The following is a 6,762-nucleotide window of genomic DNA, read 5'->3' as shown; positions in this document are numbered from 1 at the left end:
CGAGCATTTCAATTCATGCCTGTCAACATTTAGGCACTCAGGTCCATATAAAGGCACCAGGAGCTCAGGAAACGCAAGTGCACAGCACATTGGAAAGCCAGCTTGGTTTTTTTTTAAGGGACTTCAGCGTGGATTCTTCTTAACCACGGCAAAGTAAGTGGTGAATAACTCCTTCAAGGTCGAGGTTTTGCTCTCTGGCTTTAAATGTCAGTGGCAGGAGGCTTGTAGCAAGCCACAGAGCGAGCGTGCACGGGCTGTCCTGTGAGTAGCCTGGGATGTCGCTCTTGGTGGGGATACTGGGGGGGCACTGCTGGCTGCCTGTGGAGGCAGGACCCTTGTGGTCTCAACCGTGAGCACATGCCACCATTTGCGGTTTTAGGGTTTTTTTGGGTTTGTTTTTTGTTTGTTTTTTTTACAATTTTCCAATTATTATCTGGCACTCTTGTCTCCATCCTCACATAATGGAGGCAGCTGGTGGCCCTGACTTGCCTTGTCTCCTCGTTTGCTGAAAGCCCTTTCCCTGGGCTGATCCCTCAGCCCATTGCCACCTCACAGGCTTGGTTTTCATCTTGTGTCCTAAGCATGGGTCCACTGCACGGTGAGCAGCAAGAGAGGGAGAGGTGTCAGAGGATGAACCCACCACCGCGCGCTCCTCGCCCACGCGCCCCAGGAGAGGAGCCAGATTAAAAGATTAAAGTTACAAACTGCAAACCCCCTCAGGCTACTGATGAGATCCGAGCGCCTGGCTGTGAAGCCAAACTCCCACTCTGGAGGTGCAGTGCCGCGCGCGCTGTCGCTCATGCCGGAGCTGCCGGCTCCCGCCATCCCTTCCTGCTGCTGGCTCCAGCTATTTTTACAGACTGAGAATTAAATAATAAATAATCATATTTTTTTTTTCCCTCCCTGAAGGAGGGTCCTGAGCAATTGTCTTGGCAATACCCTGGGACTCCAAGGGATGGTTTTATGCTCCCCTTTCACTGCACTCTTGAGTTTTTGGCGTTTGCAGCTTCTGCTGGTGCCTCATTTGCTCATGTGGCGGCCACTGGATTGCTGCCATTGGGATGAGGGATGGGGCTAGCGCGGGAGGGGTGGCAATGGCAATGGTAACCACACAGGGAGGGTCGCAAGTCCTTTGATGCTTTCCCACCCCTTCATAAAGGTCTCATACAAGCCTCGCCCTAGCAAACCTACTACTAGATACCCTCACAGTAAATGTATTTTCTCACCTTCCACCCACCCCCCTCCCCTGCCCCACTCCCTTGTGTCTTCGTTCACACTGGGCAAAGAATGGCCTTTTTTCTTTTATGGCTGAAAGGCACGGAAGTAAAATTGTGTCCCAAACCACAAGCACTGTTGCTGTGCCTGGAACTGTATTTTTTATTGACTGAAGCGGTGAGTCTGAGCCAAGGCGGTGATTCCATCACCATCACAATACTCTGCATACTGAGCTCTCAAAAGTATTTTTTCCCCATTTTTTTTCCCTGTTGTTTTTACATCTTGGGGTGCTTTTTATCAGAAACAGGCTATTTCGAAGCGAAAAGTTCAGCCCTGCTATTTTGAAGACATTGAAATGGTGTCTTTTGACATCTCAGCAGTTGTTCCTCCTCCCTCAGATGAAGCTCTTTGTCAGATGCGGGCTGAACCCGCAAAGATGTTCAGTTCCTCCAGGGCTCCCCATTTCATTACATTTCCCAGCTATCAGATGTTTTTGCCCAGCTCTTCCCAAGTGGTGCTGGAGTAGCACAAGCACCAGTACCTCCTCACTCTTGCAAGAAGCGGGGTGGTGGCCTCACAAGCAGTTTGACCACCAGCAGCACTCGGCTCTGCACCTCCAGGGAGGGCAGCAGCAGGACCCGCGTTTCCCGAGGGACTGAAACAGGCAAGGCTAAACCACCATGCAGGCACGAGTCTAAAATGGAGTAATTCCAGGTTTGTGCCTGTTTTGATGAAGGCTAAAAAAGAAGTTTTGGCAGTCTTGGTTTATGGACGGTTGGCTTGCTGATGAACCTGTATCCTCCAACTGGGGATAACTAGCACACCGTTCTATTTACATAGGATTAATCTAATTCAAATGACTAGAAGAAATTCTTTGATCTTCAGGGTACAAAAGGTGAGGCTATGATGATTTTAAACAGTTGCTCCTGGCCATAAAATCTATTCAATTGCAAATCAATAGATATCACTCGCCACATTGCTGTCTCCTCTCCTACCCAGCCCTGACCCTGTTCTGCTGGTTTTCACCCTCCTGTCAAATTTAAATAAATGTAAATTATTATTTTTTTCCCCCTGGAAGCTCTGCTCCACCCCATCCTGCACAGCTTTCTCTGCGGGTAGGTACTGTTGTTTTCATTTGAAGTCACTTTCTAATTTACATGCGCCGAGCATGCAAGCTCTTCTTCAAAACTCTTCTCCCAGCCGTGCATTGTCAGGTGTTGTAGCTGCCAAAAATGTGTCCTGCTCCATATTTGTCCTTCGTTGCATTGGATATATATTTTTTTTATTGTGTTTTGGAGACTGTAAACTTTCTGGGGCATGGTCTCTAACAAAGTGCTGCTGTCTGTTCAGCAAGTCCCACCTGTTGCACAATGGTATGAATATTTATGATGCTAAATAATAATCCCTGCCTCTGACCCAGCACTCTTCATCAGCAGGTCTAGCATTGCTTCACTGAGGAAGCAGTCAAATCATTATCCTAATTTCCAGATGGGGAAACTGAGGTGCTGGAAGGTGAAATAACTTGTCCGTCGTAGGCAGATGAGAGCTAGGAAAGGGGTGCAGACATCTCTGGCCCCAGCTACATGGTCCAGCCACCAGTGCCTGCAGCCTCTTCAGTGATGTTTAATAAAATTTGTGTTTATGCAATGCATTTTTCTCTTCTTCCCGCATCAACAGCGAACTCGAGTGTTTTCTTCACAGGCGTTAAGAAGCTTCACACCCCAGCTAGCAGCTGTGCCCTGCTAGGAGGAGGCAGGCTGGGGAGAAGTGGCACCTACGTCCCTGTGCTCTGCTCCTCCTCCTCTTCCTCCTCCTCCTCCTCCTTCTCTGGTGGCAGTCGGGGAGGCTGGGGACCGACCACGGAGACTTCTGCGTGGAGCTCCGCAGGGAGCTGTACCAGCTGCTGTGTTGGCAGCCTTGGAATTGCCTCTGGGTCTGACTTGCCGTCTTGTCTCCTTGAATATAATTGCTTGCTGCTGATTTTCTTTTTTTCTTTCCCTTTGATTCTGTGGTACTTGTATCCTACTCGGATTCCTCGTCAATCTTGCAATCTGGGGAGTCTGAGGAAATAGAGAACTGATCATCTGCAGATTTCTTCTGTATATTATGAAAGTGTCCCTACGCCATGTGTGATTCCAATCTTTTTTTGTTTTGTTTTGTTTAATCTGGCAGAACACCAGAGAGTCAGACTGTACCAGTGAGGTCTGTGTGCCGAGCAGGGAAGGAAGGGGCTGCTTCTGCAGAGATGCTCCCTACTCCTGGCTCTGCAGAGGTGACAGCACGTCCATCACCTCCCCTTTTCTAACCCTGTGCTTTGCCTCCCCACACTGCTCAGCCCTGCACATTTTCTGTGGCAGAGCACGTTATCTCCCTGGCAGTGGCTGCGGGGAGTCCTTGAGGAGCAGCAGGATCTGCCTGGAAACCCACAGGTGAACCCAGTCCTCATTCTTTGGAGGTCTTGAGGAACCAAATCACTTCATGGGATTGGCCAGGATTTTAATGACAGCCACCCAGGTACCTCGGCACGGTGGTAGGAAAAGCGCGTGCAGGAGGCTGGGTGGGTTGATTTGGGTGTGCTCTTTATGCGTTACATGGGACGGTCATGGCAAGCTTTTCAGCACTCTGTAGGAGCTGTATGGTGAAGATCAGGCTAGGTGGTCCTCACACTACGGAAAGGTCTTAAAATTTGGCATTTATACCCTTGCTTGCAAGCATTTTAGGAAAGGAGGTTGTCTTCTGAGCTGAAGTTCTGCTACCCCCCCTCACTGGATCCATCTGCGTTAGTGACTTGCTTAGCATTACAATTCCTTGCATTCACCTGCCTGCTCTCAGTACTGCCATTTCAAAACCGAAATACAGAAGCGTAAAAACAGCTAGAAAATTATCAAAACTCTTTCCATTCTTCCCTTCCCGTTTGTGCAGGGCAGACATCTTCTGAAGGGCACTTTTACCTCCAGATGTCAGGACATTTGGGAGAGGGATCAGATTCGGTGCCAGTTTGTCCTTTGTGGGATGCAAACAGAAACAGTACCTGGGCAGGGAAGTATTTGAGTTTTAATGATGGGACAGTGCTAAAAAACGCTGCGAAAACACTTCTTTTTGCTGGGGAAGTCTCAATCTGTCTCATTGGCTGCCTCTGGCTTTTTGCCCGGCATTCTCAGATCTCCTGGTGAAGGGAGACGGCAGAGCACGGGTGTCCTATTCCTCTTCCCCAGCGCGGGATGCCAGACCGGAGCAGGTACGCCGCCGTCCCTGGCCTAAGCACGTGCCGCAGAGAGGGCCAGGGTCCGCTCTGCCCTCTCCTATTGATGTATCCAGTAGCCAGGACAGGGCTGGGTCATGCCTTGCTCGCAGTCAGAAGCACGGCTAAAGCTTGCCAGAATCTCCGTGAACCCATCCGAATGCCCCCGAAGCAGCGGCGGTGGTCTCCCTTTCCCTAGGACAGGCACATACAGCTCCAGGTGTGCAGGGTCTCTGCCCGAGTCCCAGCACAGGGTCACCCTGGGTGGACTTCAGGGGTGTCCTGGGAGCTCCTTGCAGGAGAAGGGATTTGTATTGAGCATCCCAGGTGGAAATGTGGCTTCCTGCCTCAGTGTGTGCTGTCCCCGCTCCTTTTCTCTGTCTGTGTTTCTGTTGCACTGGATGCATGGTATAGAAAGTGTTTAAGATGAGAAAAGTCTATAGAAGTGTGATACTAATAATATTTTACAGCTTTAATTACCGTGATTGTAGTGCCTAGAGGCGTATGCAAAAACATTTTGAGTGGGAGGAGAGAAGGCAGCGCTGCAAACATTTTTGTGGTTTTGCTGGGCAATGCGCAATTGAGTTTTCTCATGGGAACCACAGCATGCCAGGGAGGAAAGCTGCTCTGCTCCTCGCCTGCTCCGCCGGGACACCGGATCGCACCCCAGGGTCGAGGAGACAACCACAGCCAGTCCAGCTTCGGGCAAAAGCTGGGCTGGCTGTGCCTCTGCTTTGCAGAGGTGCTGCCCGTCTCTGCAGGCAACAGGTATTTTTCCTGGCGCAGCATCCCTTCTGCGCCATGGGTTTCATCCGCGGGACGATTTTAGGAGCCGGCAACGGCTGATCTGTGGCACGGATTTGCCGGCAGCCTGGAGAGCGGTGTGCCTGTTCCTCGGTCAGGGTATGCAGCGCGGACAGAGGCCTCGCTCCCGCCAGCCACCCACCCATCCGTGCCATGCGTCTGTGGGCCGGGGGAGAGGCGAGGGGACAGACAGAGGGGCCTTGTGCGGCTGGGCAAAGCCTCTGGCACCCTTCCCCACCACAGGCTGCACCACGCGTCCGTGGGCCTAATGCAAAGCGGTGAGCTCCATGGCCGCAGCTGATGGGAAAATAGGAAAACACCCCACGTGGGAACGCAAGCTCAGAGTTTAGGGGTCACAAAGTAAAACCGACATGAAATAAAGATGCTTGTGTTTCCCTAGTGACAGAATGTAGCCCTGCATCTTTAGAAAACTTTTTTTAAACTTTGCTACTAGGTCAGATATTAATTTTTAGATGTACTTACGGAGTTTCTGTGACAGTGACTTGCCATAGGTGCGTCATTAAGATGCTACAAAGTCGGTAGCCTGCTAGTTGGAAAAACTGCAAGGGAAATTCAGTTTTAGCCGGACATGGTTACCAAAGAGTCAGCCTGGGACTCAGCTTCCCAGCCGGCCGGTGCCTGCTCACACCGGCAGCCGCGAGTTACAACGGAGCCATCTGATAGCTGAGGTATGGATTGGGAGGCAAGGAAAACTGAAAGGAAACCCTGTGTGCTAGTGTTCCTGCCTATGGGAAAAGTCGGATGTTGCCTACAGGACGAGCATGTTTTATTGAGGATTTTTTTCCCCATTCTCTAATTGCCACACACCTCCCCCCATCCTTTCTCTACTATCTGCACTAAATATGATTAAAGTTATTAAAGTTATTAAAACCTCATGTGTTAATCAACTCTCCATCAGTTAAATAAATGCATGATATCATTTCTCCTCACTTGATTTGATACTTGGTATTTTGCATGGATTTTTGTACATCTCTGTTTTGCAGAGAGTTAAAAAACCCTACAATATGAAATTCTAATGGAATACCAGCATCTTAAAAAAAAAAAAAAAAAAAAAAAAAGACCAAGTTTTGACCCTAGGTCACCAAGGCTCCGGTGAGGGGCCAGAATGCAGTCTCCCATCCTTACGTGTTGTATGTTGAGTTTTTACGAACTAAAAACTACCGCTGTGTAGTGGAACGGCTTTGCGGCGATGAGCTCGTGGGGATCCCCGATGCGGCCGCCTGCAGCGCCCCGAGCTGTGGCCATCAGCCCGTGCTGCCGCTGCGGCCCAGCAGACCGAAGGCGGGTGGGAAGGGTGACCGGCCTCTATTCCTGCCCCGTCTTTGGGGTTCAGCCACCTGCCGCGCCACCTGGGCACATCCCACAGGCTGCGCCGTGCCCCCATCTCGCCTAGCCGATGTCCGTCCGTCTGTCTTCCTCCCTTCCTTCCCTCCTACTGTCCTTTCATCCGTCCTTCCTTTTTGTCTTTCCCCTTCTTCCTT

The sequence above is a fragment of the Falco peregrinus genome, chromosome 8 (genome assembly GCF_023634155.1).
Source record: "Falco peregrinus isolate bFalPer1 chromosome 8, bFalPer1.pri, whole genome shotgun sequence".
Classification (NCBI taxonomy): Eukaryota; Metazoa; Chordata; class Aves; order Falconiformes; family Falconidae; genus Falco; species Falco peregrinus.
This window is presented reverse-complemented; position numbering follows the sequence as displayed.